Genomic DNA, 25,691 nt, shown 5'->3' on the forward strand with positions numbered 1-25,691 from the left:
TCTTTCCAATCATGTCAATGCCCCACATGGCAAACGGCCACGACGAAGACATCACATTCAGAGGATTCGGCGGTACATGCACCTTATCAGCATAAATCTGGCATTTATGACACTTCCGAGCATACTTGAAACAATCTGATTCCATGGTCATCCAATAATAACCCGCTCTCAACAATTTCTTAGCCATTGCATGTCCACCGACATGAGTACCGAAGGAACCTTCACGAACTTCCTGCATTAACATGTCCGCCTCGTGTCTGTCCACGCATCTGAGCAAAACCATGTCGAAGTTCCTCTTATACAGCACATCGTCTTTGTTCAAGAAGAAACTGCCTGCCAATCTCCTCAAAGTCTTTCTGTCATTGTTGGATGCCCCTGCAGGGTACTCTTGATTCTTCAGAAAGCACTTGATATTGTGATACCAGGGCTTGTCATCGACTACCAGTTCAGCAGCAAACACATACGCGGCCCTGTCAAGGCGCATCACATCGATCCTGGGAGCATGGTTCCAACGAATTACCTTGATCATGAAGGATAGAGTAGCAAGTGCATCTGCCATCTGGTTCTCATCACGAGGTATATGATACAATTTTACCGTTGTGAAGAAAGTCAAAAGTCTTCTCGTGTAATCTCTGTAGGGGACCAAAGTGGGCTGGAGAGTATTCCAATCACCATTCACTTGATTGATCACCAGAGCTGAATCTCCGAAGATGTCCAGAGTCTTGATTCTCAGATCAATGGCTTGCTCAATACCCAAGATACAGGCCTCGTACTCAGCTTCATTATTTGTGCACTCAAAAGTCAAACGAGCGGTGAAAGGCATGTGGGCACCCTTCGGAGTAGTAATGACAGCGCCAATTCCACTTCCTCTAGCATTGACAGCCCCATCAAACAACAAAGTCCACTTTTCGTTTGGATCAGGTCCCTCCTCAACAACTGGCTCTTCACAGTCTTTTATCTTGAGGAACATGATGTCTTCATCAGGGAATTCAAACTTCATTGGCTCATAATCATCAATCGGTTGCTCGGCAAGGTAGTCTGACAGAATACTCCCTTTGATGGCCTTCTGTGACGTGTACTGAATATCATACTCTGTTAAAATCATTTGCCAACGAGCGACCCTTCCGGTGAGAGCTGGCTTCTCGAATATGTATTTCACTGGATCCATCTTAGAAATCAACAAGGTAGTATGGTTCAACATATACTGTCTCAGTCGGCGAGCAGCCCAGGCCAAAGCACAACAAGTTTTCTCAAGCTGCGAATATTTGATTTCACAGTCGGTAAACTTTTTGCTAAGGTAGTATATGGCATGCTCTTTTCGACCAGACTCGTCATGCCGTCCCAATACACACCCCATCGAGTTCTCGGTCACTGACAGGTACATTATCAGAGGTCTCCCAGGAACTGGACGTATAAGGATTGGAGGTTTCTGTAGATACTCTTTTATCTTCTCGAAAGCCCTTTGACAATCTTCATTCCACCTGATAGCCTGATCTTTCCTCAGCAATTTGAAAATTGGCTCACACGTGGTTGTTAGGTGAGAGATGAACCTTGCAATGTAGTTCAACCTCCCTAAGAAACTACGGACTTGCTTCTCTGTTCTTGACTCTGGCATTTCCTGTATCGCTTTTACTTTGTCGGGATCCACCTCAATCCCTTTTCCGCTAACAATAAAACCCAGCAATTTTCCCGATCTCACCCCGAAAGTGCACTTGTTCGGGTTAAGTCTCAGTTTGAATTTCCTCAAACGCTCAAACAGTTTCTGCAAATTCAACAAATGTTCTTCTTCTGTCTGAGATTTGGCAATCATATCGTCCACATAAACCTCGATTTCATGATGAATCATATCATGGAACAGAGTCACCATTGCTCGCTGATATGTTGCTCCGGCATTTTTCAGACCAAACGGCATCACCTTGTAGCAGAAGGTGCCCCATGGGGTTATGAAAGTTGTCTTTTCCATGTCCTCTGGTGCCATCTTGATTTGGTTATAGCCAGAAAAGCCATCCATGAAGGAGAATACCGAGAACTGAGCTGTATTATCCACCAAAACGTCGATGTGAGGTAATGGGAAATCATCTTTAGGGCTAGCTCTGTTCAGATCCCGATAGTCGACACACATCCGTACCTTTCCGTCCTTCTTAGGTACTGGGACGATGTTCGCAACCCATGGCGGATAATTGGTGACTGCTAGAAACCCTGCATCCAACTTCTTTTGCACTTCTTCCTTTATCTTGACAGCCATCTCTGGTCTTGTTCTTCTGAGCTTCTGCTTGACCGGAAGACAACCTTCTTTGAGAGGCAAGCGGTGTACCACGATGTCTGTGTCCAGCCCAGGCATGTCCTGATAAGACCAGGCGAAGATGTCAACGTATTCTTGCAGCAATTCAATAAGCCCTTTCTTCACATTATCTTCCAAAGCAGCCCCTATTTTGATTTCTCTCTTGGCGTCTTCGGTGCCGAGATTAATCACTTCAACAGACTCTTGATGCGGTTGAATAACCCTTTCCTCTTGTTTTAATAACCTGGTAAGTTCTTCAGGGAGTTCACAGTCTTCATCACCCTCTTCTTCAGCTTGAAAGATTGGATTTTCAAAGTCGAAACGAGCCATAGCAGAACCGTTATCAATAGGATCCGGTGTTGTGCATCTGCATGAGTGATGGTATGTGCTTATGAGTGTGAACAAGAAGTGAAAACTAAACGAAACATTGACATTTTTTTTTATTTTGAAAAACTGCAAAAATAGAAAGACAGGGAACGAAATATTTGAATGCAAAAATACGTCCTTTATTTATGATAAAAAATGCAAGTGTCACATAGATGGGCCCTACAATGAGTCATTACGCCCTGGGCGGAACGTAAGACTTGGATATGCATGAATAAACAAAGAAAATTACTCTTCAAGAAGAGTGACTTGGATAATCTCTTCAGGAGACCAATTGTTGATGACTTCACCCGGGATCCTCGGACGCACCCAGTTGTCAATGTCACAATCACTATCCCCATCTTCTTCGTTGACTGCAGAGACTTGACCATACTGAATGATGCCAGCACTGGAGAAAGTGATCGGCCCCTGAAGTGTTGTAGAAGTCAGAGCTGGCTGATACCCGATACCGAACTTATCTTCTTTCACTGGTAATTCCAACAGACGCCCCCAACCGGGAGCAACACCTGAATCCACCACGGCCCGTGCCTGCTTAAAGGATGAGATAGAGACACCCGCTTTAACCTCTTTCACAGACTCTTGGACAGACAAATCTTCAACCTGGAGGATACCTTTGTCGAGCAAGGCCTGGATACCCTGCTGTAGCTTCAAACAAACTCCACTCTGAGTGGCACAATCCAAACAACCCTTCCCATAACCGGGGAAGACATCGGCCTTCAGCAAGCATCCTTTGACATCCGACAATGGAGTCTTCAACTTCAACACATCCTTAATGGACTTGGCTTCTCCCTCTACCAAATTAACGTTCGCACCACCATGCTGGGGCATGGGATTGTTAACGACATTCGGAGCCGGTGCAAGGTCGATGACCTTTGAATCTATGAGGTCTTGAACTACGTGCTTAAAAGCTTTGCAATTCTCAATGTCATGGCCAGGTGCCCCAGAGTGGAAGCTACACCTAGCGCTGGCGTCGTAACCCACCGGAAGTCTACCAACAGGAGGAGCCAGAGTGCGCAGTTGCACAAGTTGTAGTTGTTGAAGACTAGAAAGTAACTGGGCGTACGACATTGGAAAGGTGTCGAAACGCCGGTCCATCATCCTTTGCCTCTGTTGATAAGCGGGTCTGTTACCCGGTTGTTGCTGCTGTTTATACTGAGCTGGTTGACGTTGTGATTGTTGTTGTTATAGTGGTGCTGCAGCTGGAATGGTCACCCCTGCGGAAGTACCTGTTATGCAAGACATGCTAATGACTATGCAAATGCAATGACATGTTTATCAATTCCAAAGGTATTCTACCCCCTTGATTCCAGTCTCACATTTGATAAACAGTGTAAGAAAAGACTAAGTCGTTGATGAGAACCAAGAAAATTCCAACTAGAATCAAGTGGAAGATATAAACCCCACATAAATGGATAAACATGTGTGAATGATTATGAATGCAAAATGATGTGATGCAAAATGATGTGAATGCAGTGCAGTGGCATGGGAATCAGGATTGCTGTATCTGCTTGAACATCTGTCAGGTTGCACTGTCTGGAGAGAAATTAAGAGTACACCAAACAAAGGTCATGGGATGGATCATGTTATCCTTAATATCAACCACCCATTTCGGCGGATTATGGTTTACACCTTATTAACACCCGAGTTTCATTGATATTAAGGATACCTGATCGGATCAACCATGAATCAAGGGTTTGTCGCAAGTCACGAGCATGGAGTTTAGGTTAAGAACCACCCAAAAGGAGTGTACTAAGGTTTAAACCTGCCAAACATGTTCTACAAAAGGTTCCCATAGTCATAATCCCATCTTTCGGATATTATTAGAGGAACGACTACTCGTATTCCAACAATATTCCCAAGAGAGACTCTTATGAGTGTAGTATCGCGTAACAATTGTATCAAATCTTACACTTGAACGACTTTCGCACTACGTCCTACGAATAGGCCAAGATGGGTTAGGTAAACTAAGGTCCTTGGCTTCTTAGGTCTATATTGGAACAAGTAATGTCTAACCACAACTTACTTATGTGACATTATTGATCTCAACATGACCTCCACCAAGTGAATGGGCTTGCAAGTCAACTCGCTAAGGAATACTCCACACAAGTTGACAGGACTATGCCATTCTCCTATCCTAAGTGCACTCGAGTTCGGGTATAGAACTCATCTCACAAAGATCACCAAGCAGCCATAGCCAGCCAACAGATACAACAATGATATGTATACAATGTAATAAGGTAAACCAGGTAAATAAATAACTGTACAAAAGCATGAACACCCAATACACAAATAAACTACAAAAGCTAGGAGGGACTCGCTTAGGGAAGATGGACCAGCAAGAGGTCAACTTCTTAAAGATCCCCAGCGGAGTCGCCAGCTGTCGCAACCTGAAAAATACAGTGCGCGAAAAAAACAACCGGCGAAAGAGAATGACAGGAGAGTCGCCACCGTGCGTTATTCATCCCAAAGGAGGGAAAGGAAACGCTCGAAGTAAACCTGAAAAAAGGAAAGGACAAGACGGGGTCTCGCAACCAAATCTTGGGTTCGGGAGTCGGTTATGCGAAGGGAAGGTATTAGCACCCCTACGCATCCATAGTACTCTACGGGATCCACTTTTGTGTTTTTTGTCTAAAGGGGGTGGGTTTACCTAATGTGTTTATTTACTAAAAAAAAGGGGTTGAATGAAAATGACTCACGCGGATGTTGCATCTACTGCATACGTATCTCATCTGAATATGAGAATCAGAGTCTTCGTAGCTCGGCTGACCTATGGGTTGGGGGGATGTGTGCTCGCTAAGACATCGCGTCTTATGCCTACGTATCTCATCTGGAATGAGAATCAGAGCAAGCCGTAGTTCGGCTAACTACAGGGTTATGGATTGGGTTTTGGACGAACGACGTTACTACGCAATCTACCGGATGCTCGAACTTTGGAGACTTACTCGCCTGTAGTAGAAGGAGTAAACGTGTTGCTTTGGGTTTTAGGGTTTGGGATGCTCGAGGGCAAAAAGGCAGTCCTTGACGAAGGAACCGCGCTACCTGCAGGGATATGAATACAAAACACAAAACATGTATCTCAAAGTAAAATGCCACCAAGGGGCTCAAACATTGCCTCCTATCGAGGTCTTCCAGCTAAGAAAGCGATAAAGTATGAGAAAGGGAAAAAATTACCACACGGATAAAGATCCGAAGCTATAGCAGTTAAAGGGGCAAGAAACCCTGAAATATCTCCAGCTGGACCGTCAAAGGAAATCAGTCAACACGAATAATCAGAATAAAACTCCAGGGGGTATCCCACAAATAAAGTGGGAAACCACGCGAGTGTCTCTGCGAAAGCCATGTGAGCCCTCACAAAACTCGACAAAGGGTTAGAGCAGCAGGATGAAATCAAGAGAAAACAATGCCATGGAAACACAAGACAGGTTAGAATAAACAAAATAGGGTAACCCAGAGTTGCCCCTAAATCAAAATGTAACCACATGAATAATTCCATCAAAATTCATAAAAGGCTCACAAAAAAGGTATAAAATTCACCCATAATACCTCATACATTTAGAGCATTCAAATTAAAGGCATAAAGATGATGGATATAGGGCAAACCTGATTGGAGAGCTTGATTGAAATTGAGTTGCACCCGTGAGGTTTACAAGTTGATTTCCCTTCAGGGTTTGGAGGCTGCTCTGAACTCTGTTAGTTCTTCTCTCACTATCTTTTTCCTCGGGGTTTTGTTCCAAGGAAACCTCAGAGTATTTTGCTTCTCTCCCTTTTTCTCAAGTGAATCTCCCAGTGTAACTCCAAGTGTGTTTTCCTCTACTGAAACTTCAGTATTTATAGACTGATTTTCGTGGGTAATGGGCTCAAATGAGGGAGACCCAAGTCCAAAATAATTTGTTATATTTTATTTATTTATTTATTTTATTTATTTAATTAATTAATTAATCAATTAATTAAATAATTTTTTTCTTTTTTCTTTTTTTTTTCTTTTTTTTTTTTCAGAAAAAATGAAGGGTAAATTTTGGGGTATTACACATGGCAAAGAAAACCCTAAGGGCAGGTTACTTTTGGTTAACGATGGAAGCCGACTATTATCATTACACCAGAGCATGCTACAAATGCCAAATCTATGCTGACGAGATACATGTACCGCCTACCCTGCTGAATTTGTAGCATCACCTTGGCCTTTCCCTATGTGGGGCATCAACATGATTGGAATGATAGAACCCAAAGCATCAAATGGACACAAATTTATCTTGGTGGCCATAAATTACTTTACCAAGTGGGTGGAAGCCGCATCTTATGCGAATGTCACGAAGCACGTAGTCGCTCGTTTCTTAAAAAACAACATCATATGTCGATATGGGTCTCCCAACAAAATCATCACTGATAATGGGTCCAATCTCAACAACAAGACCATGGAGGAGTTATGCACAACATTTAGGATCGAGCATCACAACTCATCACCATATCAACCTAAGATGAATGGGGCTGTTGAAGCTGCGAATAAAAATATCAAGAAAATCATCCAAAAGATGGTTGTCACGTACAAGGATTGGCATGAGATGTTGCCTTTTGCATTACATGGCTATCGCACGTCGGTACGAACTTCAACAGGGTCAACCCCTTATTCCTTGGTATACGACATGGAAGCAGTTCTCCCTATAGAAGTGGAGATCCCCTCGATGAGAGTCTTGATGGAGGCTAATCTAGACGAGGTAAAATGGGTTCAATCAAGGTACGACGAGCTCAACCTTATTGAGGAGAAACGCTTGAAAGCGTTAGGTCACGATCAACTCTATCAGAGGCGTCTTAAAAAGGCATTCGACAACAAAGTTCGTCCCAGGGTGTTTCAAGAAGGGGACTTAGTGTTGAAGAAAATCTTGCCCATTCACAAGGACTCCAGGGGGAATTGGACACCAAATTATGAAGGTACATTTGTGGTGGTTAGAGCCTTTTCCGGAGGCACTTTAATCCTAGCAACTATGGACGGTGATGAGTTGCCACTTCCCACCAATACTGATGCTGTTAAAAAGTACCTCGCCAAAAAAAGTGGAATAATAAAAGCCGCTAAATCGAAAACCTGAAAGGGCGGTTTAGGCAAAAATAGCTATCCCGGTGGATCGAAAACCCGAAAGGGCGATCCAGGCAAAAATTAGGGAAAAAATAAAAGAATTGACCCGCTGAGTTGAAAACCCAAAAGGGCGACTCAGGCAAAAATGGGTATCCCAGTGGATCGAAAACCCGAAAGGGCGGTCCAGGAAAAAGTTAGGGATTAATTCCAAGGCAAAGAGTTGTACTTACATACATCTGACGTATCCCTCGAAGACAAAGAATCAATTTACCCCACACTTCAGAAGCAAGGTGCTCGGACTATCAAAGACATAAGGATCATAGCAGTGTGGAAACTCAATATGAACTCAATTTTTTTATTGCCATTTTGTTTCTATGGACAACAATTACCTCATTAAGGAATTGCATATTTATGTACAGTCGCCCATTTAAGGGTCAAATCAATAAAAGAGAAATTTTCTCAACAAAAGTTGTGCCCAAATTATTTTGTATTTTATTTGTTTATTTGCAAAGCACCTTTATTTTTGATAAACATCACTCTTAAAATTTTGGAAAAAATAAAACACATGTTTGAACAAAGTGATAAAATTGCTTTTGAAACAGTAAGCGGACAAATCCCCTAGTCTCCAAGTTCGTTCTTGTTTTTCATAGAGGTGTAAGACTGTTTGCAGAAACCTATGTTCCTTTCAACCACTAATTGACGCCTCTCATAAATGTACTCATGGTATAGCCAAACCGGGGCAAGGCTCCATTGCATTTCCAGCAGAAACGTTAATAAATCGTGATCGGAGTATCGCGTGTTGAGAAGTCTGAACCCTTCAGTAGCTTGGAGCAACCCAAATATATTCCCAAAATTACCTAGTGGGGCAGCAAAGCTTGATCTTCATTGGTCGCCCCCAATAACAAAAGTCCACACCATTGGCATCATTCCTCAAAGCAAATACGCCTTAACCGGGGCATATCCCAATTACCCATTTGCATACCCGCATACATCACATACGTCATGTGCATCAATTACATACATAATCTTCCTACCAAATAGGAAAATTTGCTAAGAAATAATCATACCAATCATTGGCATACATATGCATAGCCTTATACGGGTCGCATTCCTACATGCACATCCTAAATATCCCTAACAATTGCATATTTGCATACATCTCATGCATCATCCCATGCATGGTATTCCCACCTGAAGTGGAACAGTGTACAAAAAATCAAACATGAAATATCCGAATCCAGGGTCATTCATGTATTGCTTAGACATTCCTCATTTCCAAATAAAGTTATTTCCCTGCATGTGCTCGTGGAAGTATTTCTCAGCAAACCATTTTTCAACTTTATGATTAATAATGATATTCCCAGCATTTTCTTTGCTATCATTGCTCCCCAAATAGAGGTTACCCTAAAAAGTCTCTTATGAGCTTTTCCCCTTCAGAGGGAATCTTTTCAAAAAAAATTCCCCCAACAGACGAATATTCGAGATACTGCTTCATTTATCTGAAGAATCTCATTATTACTGTTTGAGATACTGCTTCATCATATGAAGAGTCTCATTTTAGATTTTTTTAGAGATACTACTCTAATATCCTCGGAGAGTCTTAGATTCAATTAAGGTATCTTTCCCTTGCTGGAACATCTTAATTCTATCATATAAGATGCTGCTTCGACTCGATACAGAGAATCTTATTTTACTGTTTGAGATACTGCTTCATCAATATGAAGAGTCTCATTTCAGATTTTTAGAGATACTGCTCTAAATATCCTCAGAGAGTCTTAGATTCAATTAAGATATCTTTCCCTTGCTGGAATATCTTAATTCTATCAGATAAGATGCTGCTTCGACCCGATACAGAGAATCTCATTTTTACTGTTTGAGATATTGCTTCATCAGTATGAAGAGTCTCATTTCAGATTTTTAGAGATACTGCTCTAAATATCCTTGGAGAGTCTTAGATTCTATTAAGATATCTTTCCCTTGCTGGAATATCTTAATTCTATCAGATAAGATGCTGCTTCGACTCGATACAGAGAATCTCATTTTTACTGTTTGAGATACTGATTCATCAATATGAAGAGTCTCATTTCATATTTTTAGAGATACTGCTCTAAATATCCTCGGAGAGTCTTAGATTCAATTAAGACATCTTTCCCTTGCTGGAATATCTTAATTCTATCAGATAAGATGCTGCTTCGACTCGATACAGAGAATCTCATTTTTACTGTTTGAGATACTGCTTCATCAATATGAAGTGTCTCATTTCAGATTTTTTTAGAGATACTGCTCTAATATCCTCAGAGAGTCTTAGATTCAATTAAGGTATCTTTCCCTTGCTGGAACATCTTAATTCTATCATATAAAATGCTGCATCGACTCGATACAGAGAATCTCACTTTTACTGTAGAGATGCTGCTTCATCAATATGAAGAGTCTCGTGCCAGATTTTCTTTATACTGCTCTAGCATCCTGGAAAAGTCTTGAGATTTAGCTAGGGATGCCATTCCAATACTAACATATCTCGACTATGACGTCCAAGATACTATTCTGACGACTCCCAGAAAGTCTTAGCTGTTCCGTTTTACTGTAAGATAATGTCTCTTACTATTTCTCACTGCATTTTCTTCCTTGCATTTCCTAGGACAAAATTTGGGTCTTTCTTGTATTTAATTATCTCCCACCGTGAATGTACGAAGACTGCTGTCATTCTTACTTTCCGGTTCAAGGTAATTAAGCAGGGGCACCTGTCATACCCCAATTTTGTCCGAAGAAAAATCTTTCACCAACAATCACCACCAGATGTTATAAGGCATAAACTCTATCTTAGGGTTTCTCAACCCTAAACTACTGCAAACTCCCCATCATTTCTAAAGACACATTCAATACTCACATGATTATTCTAAATAAAACCCTCAGTGACATCAATTTTTCAACAAATCTTTTAGTAGCATTTCATCTGTTAAGATCCTTGTACATGACTCAAGAAAACATCTGTTGCGTTTGTCTCTTATTGTTGTTACTAAAGCATGGGATGGTATGCGCATTTTGGGACTTATTGGTTAACAAGGCCCATTTTGGTTTATCCATAAGATCTTTTGGTTTTAAAAAAGAGCTCATTCCCATCAACATGTCCATAATTAATATTACAAGTCCAAAGTGTGGTTCAAATCTCTTTTACATTACTAATCCAAAGTCCATTTTCTTATTAGTAAGTATTAAGAGCCATGTTATTTTTTTATGATCACTTGTTATTAGCCCATTTTCACATCCCAAATATTTATGCCAAATTCTAAGTCCTTCATAGGTCCCTAAATTAAATTTGCATTTTTGAAGCATGTATGTGTTGGGTTTAAGCTAAGTCACCATATTTAGACTCATGTGCCAAGATCCTTTGTTGGTTTTGTAATTGGAGTTGAAATTGCAATACTTGTGACGTGCATTTCGTTTTAGACCTTTGGTTACGTTTTTATTTTGGTGATAGTAATATACTGAAGGCAACCATTAATTGAATGTTCATGGTGGTCCAAACAGGTTTCCAAATGAAATAATAAGATAAAGTTTGAGCATTGTAATTAATTACACCAATAAGGTCTTAAGCTAAAACCATACAATATGTTACAAACAGCCCAAAAAGCACTATACACAATTATCCAAAATACAAAACGTTACATCAATGTGAAATTGAATAATTAAATTGTGTGCTGCACATTCAGAAGTTGAAGGCAAAGCCTTTGAAACGCCAGTTGCCAACACCATCCTTTAGGTCGAACCACCCTTTGGAGTGAAACACCCTAAAATCCAACCTCCTCCAAAAGGTGGCACAGACCTTTTCCTCAATCAGGGTCATTTCATCTTTGTGTGACCTGCGAAGAAATAAGCTTAAGTAAAAAAAGTCTTATCAATAAGCACTTAAAAAACTAAAGAATAATTAACAAATTTGATCAGTTTAACACTTTGCCCAAAATACCACAACGAACACCCAGAAATATAACGAATCCACAAAATCAAATCCCATGAAATCTGGGATGAGCTAAAGATTTCCTGACAAAGTTTATCATAGGATTTGATAGCTCCTCGTGGGGAGGATCAACTGGACAATTTCATTATTTAGTACCCAGAGAACTTTGAGTAAAAAACATAGCATTAATTTCTGCAAGAAATCCAAATAACCTTGCCATCCACACAACCATCAAAAACGAAAAAGATAGAAAGAATAGAAGAAGACGAAAAAGAATTAAAAGGGAAGAAGGAACTTATCTAAGTCGTGACGAAGAAGCTCGCGTCGCCGGCGACGTAACTTGAACCAAGTAGCTTTCCTCTCCTTTTTTTGCTTAAATTTCGTACGCCATTTCATTCGCCGCTGTAAATAGAGCAAAAACCCTTTGTTAATTTTTTTAAATCACAATGATTGGTAGGTTTTATTTTGAAATTAGGGTTAGGGTTTTCAAACTTTTTCTTACTGATTGCTGGGTTGAGTCCGTTAGCAGTTGAGAGTCGTGGTTGATGTTGAGAGTTGAACGGAGATTTGAATCTCCGTCTTAATAGGGACGCCGATCCGGTCGGAGGAAGAACATTTAGGTTAAAACGAGGCCAGATTCATGGTCATCGGAAAAAATAAGATGGGGTTAGTGTTTGGAGGTTTAGGTTTTGGGGTAGAGGATTGCTGGAGAAGAAGGCGGCGCCGCCACCGTTGGCCGGCCACCACAGTCTTCTCCGGTGGGTTTTGGTCGTGGATGGATTGGAAGTTGCAGAGAGTGAGAGAGGCTTTGATTGAGGAGAGAGACACGAGAGTGTCAAATGAGCTCTCTCTCTCTCAAAAATGGTTTTGTATAGTGATGAGAGTAAATGCATGGAGGCTAAGTGGTCTCCCAGGGGCATGCCACGCGTGGTTGACTGCTGAGTCAACCAGGGGATCCCATGTGGATCCCCCCACCATATGGTGGTGTACCTTTCCCTATCCATCAAATGATCTAAGGACCAAGTTAGACTTCTTGATATGACAGTCCAAGGCATCCCCACGAGTCAACACGGTTGACTACTTTTTTAGGGCCCTGTGTGTTTCGGATTGGGCCTTTTCAAGCCTGGGTCTGCATCTGTTTTCATGTTTGAATCTCCCATTTTCCCATTTTGACAAATTCAATTTGGGCTTGGTTTCTATCCCAAGCCCCAAACTGTTTTTATTTTTATTTTCATTTAGTCTATTTTTTACTTACTTGATTTAAATAGAGTTTTATAAATTAATTAAATTTCTATTATCATTTCTAAAAATAATTAAAATTATTTGATTATTGTTGCAACACGAAAAACAACCAGCGGGAAAAGACACAGAGCCGCCACCGTGCGTTATTTATCCCAAAGGAGGGAAAGGAAACGCTCGATGTAAACCTGAAAAAGGGAAAGGAACGGTCTTACGACCAAAAATTGCAAGGTATGGGAGTCGGTTACGCAAGGGGAAGGTATTAGCACCCCTCACGTCCGTCGTACTCGACGGGATCCACGCTCAAAAGAATAGAATAAGGTTGCTGAATAACTGCTCAAAGAATGCACACACACTGGAATAAGCAAACAGGTGAAAGAAGATGGAGGAAGGGGACTCGGCAGGATGTCGCATCCTGGGCCTACGTAGTTTGTCAGAAACAAACATCAGAGTCGACGTAGTTCGGGGAAATGGGAAACGTGCTCGCTAGGATATCGCATCCTATGCCTACGTATCTTCTCTATCCAGAGAAAGAATCAGAACACTCGTAGTTCGGCTAACGCACGCCGAAACAAAACACTGAAAAGGGACGCTGAGACGTCAAAAGAAAAACACAACAAGGAAACAGAATGCCAATAGCTGGACTTATATCTAACTCCTCAAAATAAACAGGAAACAGACTGCCAATAGATGGACTTACATCCGACTCCAAACACACAAACAAAGAAACAGAATGCCAATACATGGACTTACATCCGACTCCAAACACATAAACAATCGCTAACCAGCGAACCTTATAGAAAAGGTTATCAAAATGACAAGCTAATAAGGAGTCTGGAACTCGAGCCTAATAGCTGTCAAGCAAACACACGCAAAGAAGAGAAAAAAGTGCCCGGAGAGATCTCACACGATCTCCTGCGTACGTATCTCATTTGGTATGAGAATCAGGGCGACGTAGTTCCCCTTAACAGGGGAGAAACTTTCTCCTAACCAGAGATCGGGGAATAACAAACTAAAAGGGAGACTGACTCGAGCCTAATAGTTTTCATGCAATCCACAATAGCCCTAGGTTGAGGTATCTAATCAAAACTTAACTCACACAGGCAGCAAGTCAGTTCAAACAACAAATAAGCACAAATGTACAGGCATCACACACTATATGCAAACAAGAGGCTCATACAAGGCTGGGCTTTAGTCAAGGGGTCATATCAACCCCGACAAACAAGCCAACACTGGAAGGGTATGATGAAGCTCTTAACCACTGACATTGACCGTCAGGGTGATCAGATGAAAGGTAATGAGGGTTGGACCTCATAGCTCTTAACCCGGGCCTGGGTGAGCTTCAAATCAATGAAAATGTGGGGATCTAGAATGAGGGACCCTACTCCACTTGACTGACTCTATATACAAGGATCTTGGGTTAGGTTCAAGAGCATCAGCACGTAGTGTGAGCATAATGAACGACTCAACGAATAACAGGGGATTGATTGTTAATCCCTTCTATCTGTCAATTGCCTCTTCACTTAGGAGGACTTAAGTAACATGCCTCGACAGGGAGGTCTTGAGCACAAACGTAAACAAACACAGTCATTACCTCTTAAGGAGGACTTCAGCCAAATGCCTTCCAAAAGAAACGACAGGGCTTCTAGAGTACATGGAGTTAGAGGATGATTACCTAGGTGGTATACCAACCACAAGCCAAAGCAAAGCTCAAGCAATGAGCTAAAAGCGACTAATGTACCTGTACAAAAGTCAAACAAGTCAATATTGTATTCAGACAAACCAAACAGTCAACAGTGGGACATTTCCAATATGTACACAATGCAAGTCAAAGTGTAAGCAACTCAAGTGAGTTCATCACCCATGGACCTACAACACAACAAGGCTTAGTGTACAAAGTAATTTGCATCTCATGAAGTGAGATCACGTCAACCACTAGAGCTAGATGCTTGAACCTGAAATACAAAGCTCAAAAGGTGAGTACAAACCACTAGTACCAAGACTAGGGTCAAAGGCAAAGCAAAAAGTCAAAACCGAAGTTGATATTTCACATGAAGCACATTTAATCAAGCAAGAACATGTCCTAAAAAGGACCAAACTCAAATCATAAGGCAAAACCCTCAAATAAACAAGATAAGGCAAAGGCAAGCAATGGTGATCACAATTGGACATTGTCATACGGTGAACTGGACTTTTTGTGGTTTTAATCGCAATGTCGCGGTTAGCAAGAGTCGCCACCGACTTTTCTTTTATCCAATAAGGAAAGGTGGAAAAGAACAGGAAAGACCTTAATTTAGATTTTGGGTTCGGAAGGTACATTATACAAAGGGAAGGTGTTAGCACCCTTTGTATCCATGGTTATCCATGGGCTCTTAATTGCTCGATCACTTATATTATTTTTGTCTAAAAAAGTGTTTGTGAATTGTTTGGAAAATTGTTTTGAAAAGAGAATTTAACTTTGTAATGATTCTTGTATGAATGTATACAAAGTGGTTATCTCGTTTAGTTTTGAAAATTGTTTAGAAAAATATAACTCGGTAATGATTCTAGTATGAATGTATACCAAGTGGTGATTTTCTAAAGGTATTTTGAAAGGTGTGAGGTGCGAAAAAGTGTTTTAAGTTGTGAGCCAGCAATTAAGAGTTATACCGACCCAAGGTCTTTACGGGCATTTCCTATCCTTATGAGGGTAAAACTGTCCTTATTATTGAGAAATAAGTAGTTTTATCCTTTGGATGTAAAAGGGTCATCGTATGGTCATCGATTGGTCATTGAAGGCAACAGTTATGAGGATACCTTAGCATTCGAAGGGACTATCATCATTTAACCGTAGGCAACATCGGAGGGTCATCGAGGGACAAAGTTGTATATTCGAAGGCAACATCCGAGGGACTATAATTTATTTTATGATGATTTAACCGAAGGGTCTTTGTTAAGGGTATCCCCACATTCGCGGGACATGACCGTAATATCGTAATCGTAAGGCAACAAAGAGAGGTCCAAGATCACTTATTCAAAGGCAAAGTTTTACAATTAATTAGGTGATTAGGAGGAATTCTCCCACATTAAAATTAATACATTAAAATTAATACATTAAAATTAATACATTAAAATTAATACATTAAAATTAATACATTAAAATTAATACATCAAAATTAATTAGGTAATTTAGGATGAAAACTCCACAAGGGTATCCCACAAATAAAGTGGAATACCTAGCCAATAACCTTTTCCTGGGATATGTGAACCTTTTCGAAGCTCAAAAAGAAACATGTCAGAATACCAAATCAGGGTGCAATCGAAGATTACACCGGAAAAATATCGCAACAGTAAATAGGATAGGATGAATAATGCATGGCTATGATAAAAACATAAAAAAAAACAGACTAGAAAAATCAGGTACTGTCTCGTTCGCCTCTGCCTCGCCTAGCGAAGGCCAGGCGAACGGCCACGGATTTTGAATTTTGAGAAAAACAGCCCCATGTTAGGAACCTTGAACTTTATGGCATTTTATCACAGGAACAGCATGGTCAAACATTCAGGGTATTCAGGCATATTTAAATTCACATACGAAAGCAAATTATATATCAACATTTAATCATGATGCATTATATGTGTAGATATGGCCAATTGAAAGTATAAACAATAGAGATACGCAAACCTGTTTTCCAATTCAAGGTTGAAGGGATTGACCACTTGTGGTATCGGAATGAGTTAGGCGGCGGGAATTGGGCGGCGATGGCTTCGGGGCGGATGAGCTGCCTTCAGGGTTTCTTTATTCTGAATTCTCCGGGTTGGCAGGGTTCCTATGCCAAAGTTTCTATCCGTCCTTCTCTGTTCTCTCTCTTTCTTTTTCCTCAAGGTTTTGTTCCAAGGAAACCTCAGAGTGTTTTGCTTCTCTTCCTTCTTTCTCCAGTGAATCTCCCAGTGTAAACTCTAAGTCTAACCCCAAGTGTAACTCCTTTTCCTCTACTGAAACTTCAGTATTTATAGACTAATTTTGTGGGTAATGGGCTTGGAATGAGGGAGACCCAAGTCCAAAATAATTTGTTATATTTTATTTATTTATTTATTTTAATTATTTAATTAATTAATTAATTAATTAATTAAATTTTTTTTTTCAGGAAAAATGATGGGTAAATTTTGGGGTATGACAGCTGCCCCTGTTCAATATTCTTGAACCGAGAGAGTTAGGATGGCGTGTATGCCATTCGTGGTCTGGAGGTGGAAGATTATTGAACACTAGAATGCCCCAAAAATTTGCACTTGAGGATCGACAGTTGGTCTTGATGGAGATGGGCTTAAAGATGCCATCCGGGAGGTTTGATGACGAAAGCTTCAGATCGAGCCGTACATTAGGCCAATTTGAAGACATGGGTGCCACACTGGGTCGTACATTAGACCGAATAATGAGTCATCCATTAGGCTGCCGACTTCGCTGGGGAGTCGGAGTGTGTCATATGCTGTTGGGGATAAAGGATCAGAATGGACCATACGCTAGATTGTATCTGAGTTGAAGAGAGAGCCGTCCGTTAGGCTGAATCTGATGATGAAAGGGGTAGTCGTACACTAGACTACACTTCAGAAATGTACCGTACACTAGGTAGCATCTGAGTAGTTGAGGATCCGAATGGGTCGTACGTTAGACCGCATTGGAGTTGCTGGAGCTCAGAATGGATCGTACACTAAATCGAATCTGAGTTGCAGAATGAGCCGTCCAGTAGGCTGAATCTGATGGTAAAAGGGAGTAGTCGTACACTAGACTACACTTCAGAAATGTACCGTACACTAGGTAGCATCTGAGTAAGGGAGTAGCCGTATACTAGACTACCATTCAGAAATGTACCTGTCCGAAGATAGCATCTGAGAAAGGGAGTAGCCGTATACTGGACTACCATCCAGAAATGTACCTGTCCGAAGGTAGCATCTGGGAAAGGGAGTAGCCGTATACTAGACTACCATCCAGAAATGTACCTGTCCGAAGGTAGCATCTGGGAAAGGGAGTAGCCGTATACTGGACTACCATCCAGAAATGTACCTGTCCGAAGGTAGCATCTGGGAAAGGGAGTAGCCGCATACTAGACTACCATTCAGAAATGTACCTGTCCGAAGGTAGCATCTGAGTAAGGGAGTAGCTGTATACTGGACTACCATCCAGAAATGTACCTTTCCGAAGGTAGCATCTGGGAAAGGGAGTAGCCGTATACTAGACTACCATCCAGAAATGTACCTGTCCGAAGGTAGCATCTGGGAAAGGGAGTAGCCGTATACTAGACTACCATCCAGAAATGTACCTGTCCGAAGGTAGCATCTGGGAAAGGGAGTAGCCGTATACTGGACTACCATCCAGAAATGTACCTGTCCGAAGGTAGCATCTGGTCAGATGAAGGTCTAACTTGGTCGTGCATTAGACTATACTTGAGTTGAAGAAGGTCAGAATGGATCGTACGCTAGATCGTATCTGAGTTGTTGAGGGTCAGAATGGATCGTCTGTTAGATCGTATCTGAGTTGAAGAAGGTCAGAATGGATCGTACGCTAGATCGTATCTGAGTTGTCGAAGGTCAGAATGGATCGTATGCTAGATCGTATCTGAGTTGAAGGAGTCATATGTTGAGCTGAATCAGAATGAACCGTATGTTAGGCTGTATCTGTATACGTTGTACTTGCAATAAATGTCTGGGATGGGCTTAAAGATGCCATCGCTAGGAGGATATCGAAGTGTTGTCAGAATGAATGTTCCCATGAATTGCGTCTGGAATATGTATCTGAATCTTGTCTGTGATTGATAAAGGCGTCTGCCTGAATGAGCCTTTTACTTTGACTATATCAGGAGGATAATTAACCTGCAAAGAAAAGTTAGCTTTATGCCATGTCATGATGCATGAGATGTTTTATGCTTTCGAAAATAAATGCGAATGTTGTATGCATGCGTATGCTGTGAAATGATGCAATGAATGAGTTATGCGTATGAGAAGTTCTGCTTGGGGACTCTACTGGGGAAAATAAATCCCCATCTACTGATTGGAGATATTCGTGTTGAGGACCCTCTCTCGGCTGGGGGTTCTGATTTCTGTCTGATGGTAGAGATATTCAACAGAGCCTGGCTGGGGATGGATGAGATGATCAATCTGTCTGATGATGCCGACCTCTGTTGGGGAATAGCTGGCTGTGCCGGGGAATACTGCCAACTTCTTCTGGGGAAAAAAACAGGCTTGCTGGGGGGAAGAGAATTGGTAGTGGATTCATTGGAAGCATGATTAGACCTTTTCCTTGATCCTGAAGTAGGGTAGTAATTGCTATTGCTATTCTATGCATGTATTTTGGTAAACATTGGTCATATTCAAATGCACATATTAATTCAAATTAAATCAATGGACATTTACGCAACCAAAACAGAAAAGTAAAAAACAAAAGCATCTTTTTTTGAAAGAGGGTTGTATTGATTTTTGAAAGAAGGCCTATAAACAGGCAAATTGTGTACAAGGAGACAGAAATCCTAGTAAGAGGAAATTGTCAAAAACAAAGAGAAAGCTATGCAGAAAAAGTCCTATTGATTTTAAGTCTACTACTGCCATTATGTCTTCAAGCATCTCATCCCCTGCTGTCGGATAGAAGTGATTGGCTTGGTCAGTCCCTTGAACTTGGATGAAAGTTGACTGAGAACGGGACATAGTCATACGCTTTAATCCCTAATTTTTGCCTGGACCGCCTTTTCAGGTTTTCAGTCCACCAGGATACCCTTTTTTGCCCAAGCCACCTTTTCAGGTTTTCGACTTGCCGGGTGTACATTTTTTATATATATCCCTAATTTTTGCCCGAACCCTTTTGGTTCGCCGGGATGCCCTTACTTTTGCCTAGATACGTCGATCTAGCGGGTCTTTTTCATGCGTAGTATTTTTTAACTATGTCCGCGTTCACGGGATGCGGGAAATCTTCGCCATCCACTGTAGCAAGTATCATGGCTCCACCAGAGAATACCTTCCTAACTATAAATGGCCCTTTGTACGTGGGAGTCCATTTGCCTCTGGGATCAGTTTGCGGTAGCACGATACGCTTGATTACCAAGTCGCCAATTTGATACACTTGTCGCTTGACCCTTTCGTTGAATGCCTGGGTCATGCGTTTCTGATATATCTGCCTATGACAAACAGCCGCGAGTCTCTTCAATCAAATTTATCTGATCGAGTCGAGTCTGAATCCGTTCCTCTTCATCTAAGCCCGCCTCTTTCATGATTCTTAGCGAGGGAATCTGAACTTCCACTGGTAAGATGGCTTCCCTTCCATAGACTAAAGAGAACGGAGCTGCCCCTGTCGAAGTGCGTACTGAAGTGCGATAGTCATGAAAAGCAAATGGTAACATCTCATGCCAGTCTTTGTACATTACTGTCATCTTTTGTATAAGCTTCTGGACATTGTTAGCAGCCTCCACGGCGCCGTTCATCCTTGGCCGGTACGGAGAAGAATTAGAGTGTTTTATTTTGAACCGCGTGCAGAGTGCAGTAACCATCTTGTTGTTCAAATTAGCACTATTATCAGTGATAACTCTTTCAGGAGACAACAAGTTTCTCGAATAGATATTTGATAGAACCCATCTTAGAAATCAATAAAGTGGTATGATTCAACATGTACTGTCTTAGTCGGCGAGCAGCCCAAGCCAAAGCGCAACAAGCTTTCTCGAGCTATGAGTATCTTGTTTCACAGTCGGTACCTTTTGCTAAGGCGGTATATGGCATGCTCTTTTCGACCAGACTCGTCATGTTGCCCCAACACACCTCATTGGATTTTCTAACACGGTCAAATACATGATTAGAGGTCTTCCTTCAACTGGTGGTGTCAGAATTGGAGGTTCTTGGAGACACTTCTTGATTTTATCAAAAGTTTCCTGACATTCATCATCTCTTGACTATCCTCAGTAATTTGAAGATAGGTTTGCAAGTAGCAGTCAAGTAGGATATAAACCGGGCAATGTAATTCAAGTGCCCCAAGAGGCTTCTGACTTCTTTCTTGTCTACTTTTAGTACTCAGATCGACAGTTTCAATTGACTCCTCATGCGGCTGTATAGTCCTTTCTTCTTTCAGTAACAGTCTGGCAAGTTCTTCAGGTACTTCACAATCTTCCTCACTTCCATCTTCGGCTTGGTAGATCGGATTTTCGAAGTCATAATGAACAGTAGCAGAACTATTATCAACAGGATCCAGAGTGGATGTGGATACGCAATTTGTTACGTGAGTGTGTGCAAGAAAGCATAGCTTATTTGAAAAATGACAGGAAAGATAAAGAGCGCAATATTTGAATGCAAAAAGTCCATTGATTTATTGAATATGAATATGCTTATGAGAATGACAAAACATTTAACCAAATTTGACACATTGAATAAACAACAAACAATTACTCCTGACTAAAGGAAGTTGGAATAGTGTCTTCAGCCTTCCAATTATCCAAGTTGCAATCGCTATTCACATCTTCTACAGCATTAACAGTCTTGTCATGATCGGGCATAGGAGCAGTGATGACATTAGGAATATCCAGAGGATCAAATTCAAATTCCCCAGCGTCGATCATATCCTGAATCTTGTTCTTCAGCGACCAGCAATCATTCGTATCATGCCCGGGGCTATCGGAGTGATAGGCACACCTGGCGTTGGGATTATAACGAGGAGAAGTAGTGTTGGGTTTTGCAGGAGGATCTCTGAGGGTAATTAAATTTACTTTTAGCATACCCTGCAGTGCTTGTGCTAAAGTCATATTGATCTTCGTAAACTGCCTTCTTCCCGGGTTAATGTGCCTCACAGATTTCTTGTCCTTTTTCTTCTTGAGCAAGAGAGTCTTTAGTTCCTCCTGCCCCTTGGATAAGTTCAAGATCATCTCCTGGAGTTGAGCATTCTGAGCCTGGAGATCTTTGACAGTTTGTTCGAGGTCCATTTTTCTGTTTGAAGGAAAACCGTGAGAATACTGATCCTTTTAGAGTACCTGTTATGCAATGTCATGTTATGCTATGCAATGTATGAAATGTTTTCAAGGACTTTTGGAATTTAATTTTGCATAAACTACCAAAAAAGAAAGCCACTTTTATTAATAATATTTGATTAATATTCATTATAATAAGAAGTAAAATACAATAAAAGCTCAGGTCTCCCAGGGACGGCTTCTTTTTGGGCGAAGATATGTATTGAGTCTTCGTTCCTCATTAAGCTGGCCGGTGAGCTCTAACACCTTCTTCCTTGTAGCACAGAACTGGGCTTCAAAAGTATCCCTTTCCTCTCTCAACTGGATCCAGGACTTCTTTAACTCTTCAACATCGGTAGGCATATCTGGATAAGGAACGATCTGAGGAGTACCTCCTTCGGCTTCTGGTTCAACAATCAGTGGTCCGACTGCCAGATATGGCATGACAAGTTCACGAGCTCTTGTGCGGACCCATCTGAGATAAGGTTCCATAGGAATAGAGTTTTTCTGTCCTAAAGTACTTCTTTTCACCATGCCCCAAGCTCGCACAAATCTTTGACGGAGACCTTGGGAATCGTTATCATAGTCAAACACCGTGCCTTGTATAATTATTTCATGTGGACCATCTCTTCGAGCACAACCAAACTGACGTAGGGCTAAAGCAGGATTATAAGTAATACCTCCTCTTATCCCCATGAGTGGTACATTAGGGAATTCTCCACAACGGTCAATGATGATATTGTTTTCTTTGAAATGAGGACACCAACGGATGTCTGAGTGGGAGAGCGACATTATCCTTTGAGACCATCTCAAACTTTGCTCATTCTTCAAGACTGACTGAGGAAGGTGCGAAATAAACCACCTGGATAATAAAGGTATGCAGCACATGAGAGTCCCTTGCCTCTTCATAGTACGAGTGTGAAGGGAATGCAAAATGTCGCCGAGCAAGGTAGGCACAGGGTTACGAGCGAGAAATATCTGAATATCATTCATATCTATGAATTGATCTGGATTAGGGAATAACACCAAACCATAGATTAGTAATGCTAGAATCTCCTCGAAAGCATGGACATTCATGACTTTTAAGAATTCTCGGGCCTTATTCATCAGAAATTTGGCAAGTAAACCCTTAACTCCACTTCTTGTTACCAAATTAGCTTCAATATCTGACTTTGTCATATGTAAAGCTGCGGCAACTTTTTCGGACCTCGGAATCTTTTCTAAACCACTGAAAGGTATTTGATCAAGAATAGGTATCCCAAGCAGCTGGGAAAATTCTTCTAATGTGGGCACCAACTGATAATCTGGGAATGTGAAGCAATGATGTTTAGGATTGAAGAACTGGATTAGGACTCTCATCATATCTTCTTTGAAACCAGTGGTAACCAAATCGAGGAGAGAACCATGCTTTTTGACGAACTGAGCCTGATCAGGAAGTTCTGACACTAAATCCTTGAGTTGAGGAGAGATGACTACAAAATTTATCCGGATAGTCTTCCTGGGATCCATAGCCTTACAAAATAGAGCCAAGTTAAATCCCTAAGTCCTCGAAGTGATTAGTGCAATGTCATAATGTTATGATGTTATGATGTTATGATGTTATGATGTTATGATATTATGATATTAAACAAATAACAAGCATAAGCAAGTCATACAACAATCATCCCTAGGTTTTAAGGCTTGCATGAGTTCCATAGGTAAGTACCTTCCCCACTGAAGTTTGGTGGGTTCAACCTGTCTTAGAATAGTAACCGGGTTCTAGAAGGATCTCAAATCATTGACCTTTCCTTAAGTCCACTTCAGTGCAACACCAAGTGGTTGACCGAAGCTTCCCTAAAGTCCAATCTCAAAGAGTGTAGTATCGAGTCTCAACCAACTCCAGTCGGAACCGAAGCCAGTTATCTCACTACTTTCTAATGGCCAGGATGAGTTAATTAGGGTTCTAAAGGTCTGGTTAATGCTTTTATGACACCACGCGAATGCCAAATATTTCCTCAACTAACATGAGGAACATCAGGACATCCAAAGTGCCACATTAACCGTAGCCATCATTTTGACCATTCCAGTATACGCCGGACAGTCGCGATGATCTCTTGCTACTTACCTAAGGTACACTAGATCCGGGTGTAGGATCTTTCACTCAAGCATAACATACCCAAGCAATCCCTTAAAAATAAATCAGACAAATTGAATAAGTGATCTTGTTTTTAAGGTAACCTCTCTTTTTAAATATTCCCCAGCAGAGTCGCCAGTTCTGTCATACGGTGAACTGGACTTTTTGTGGTTTTAATCGCAATGTCGCGGTTAGCAAGAGTCGCCACCGACTTTTCTTTTATCCAATAAGGAAAGGTGGAAAAGAACAGGAAAGACCTTAATTTAGATTTTGGGTTCGGGAGGTACATTATACAAAGGGAAGGTGTTAGCACCCTTTGTATCCATGGTTATCCATGGGCTCTTAATTGCTCGATCACTTATATTATTTTTGTCTAAAAAAGTGTTTGTGAATTGTTTGGAAAATTGTTTTGAAAAGAGAATTTAACTTTGTAATGATTCTTGTATGAATGTATACAAAGTGGTTATCTCGTTTAGTTTTGAAAATTGTTTAGAAAAATATAACTCGGTAATGATTCTAGTATGAATGTATACCAAGTGGTGATTTTCTAAAGGTATTTTGAAAGGTGTGAGGTGCGAAAAAGTGTTTTAAGTTGTGAGCCAGCAATTAAGAGTTATACCGACCCAAGGTCTTTACGGGCATTTCCTATCCTTATGAGGGTAAAACTGTCCTTATTATTGAGAAATAAGTAGTTTTATCCTTTGGATGTAAAAGGGTCATCGTATGGTCATCGATTGGTCATTGAAGGCAACAGTTATGAGGATACCTTAGCATTCGAAGGGACTATCATCATTTAACCGTAGGCAACATCGGAGGGTCATCGAGGGACAAAGTTGTATATTCGAAGGCAACATCCGAGGGACTATAATTTATTTTATGATGATTTAACCGAAGGGTCTTTGTTAAGGGTATCCCCACATTCGCGGGACATGACCGTAATATCGTAATCGTAAGGCAACAAAGAGAGGTCCAAGATCACTTATTCAAAGGCAAAGTTTTACAATTAATTAGGTGATTAGGAGGAATTCTCCCACATTAAAATTAATACATTAAAATTAATACATTAAAATTAATACATTAAAATTAATACATTAAAATTAATACATTAAAATTAATACATTAAAATTAATACATTAAAATTAATACATCAAAATTAATTAGGTAATTTAGGGTGAAAACTCCACAAGGGTATCCCACAAATAAAGTGGAATACCTAGCCAATAACCTTTTCCTGGGATATGTGAACCTTTTCGAAGCTCAAAAAGAAACATGTCAGAATACCAAATCAGGGTGCAATCGAAGATTACACCGGAAAAATATCGCAACAGTAAATAGGATAGGATGAATAATGCATGGCTATGATAAAAACATAAAAAAAAACAGACTAGAAAAATCAGGTACTGTCTCGTTCGCCTCTGCCTCGCCTAGCGAAGGCCAGGCGAACGGCCACGGATTTTGAATTTTGAGAAAAACAGCCCCATGTTAGGAACCTTGAACTTTATGGCATTTTATCACAGGAACAGCATGGTCAAACATTCAGGGTATTCAGGCATATTTAAATTCACATACGAAAGCAAATTATATATCAACATTTAATCATGATGCATTATATGTGTAGATATGGCCAATTGAAAGTATAAACAATAGAGATACGCAAACCTGTTTTCCAATTCAAGGTTGAAGGGATTGACCACTTGTGGTAT

The sequence above is a fragment of the Lathyrus oleraceus genome, chromosome 1, assembly GCF_024323335.1.
Source record: "Lathyrus oleraceus cultivar Zhongwan6 chromosome 1, CAAS_Psat_ZW6_1.0, whole genome shotgun sequence".
NCBI lineage: Eukaryota > Viridiplantae > Streptophyta > Magnoliopsida > Fabales > Fabaceae > Lathyrus > Lathyrus oleraceus.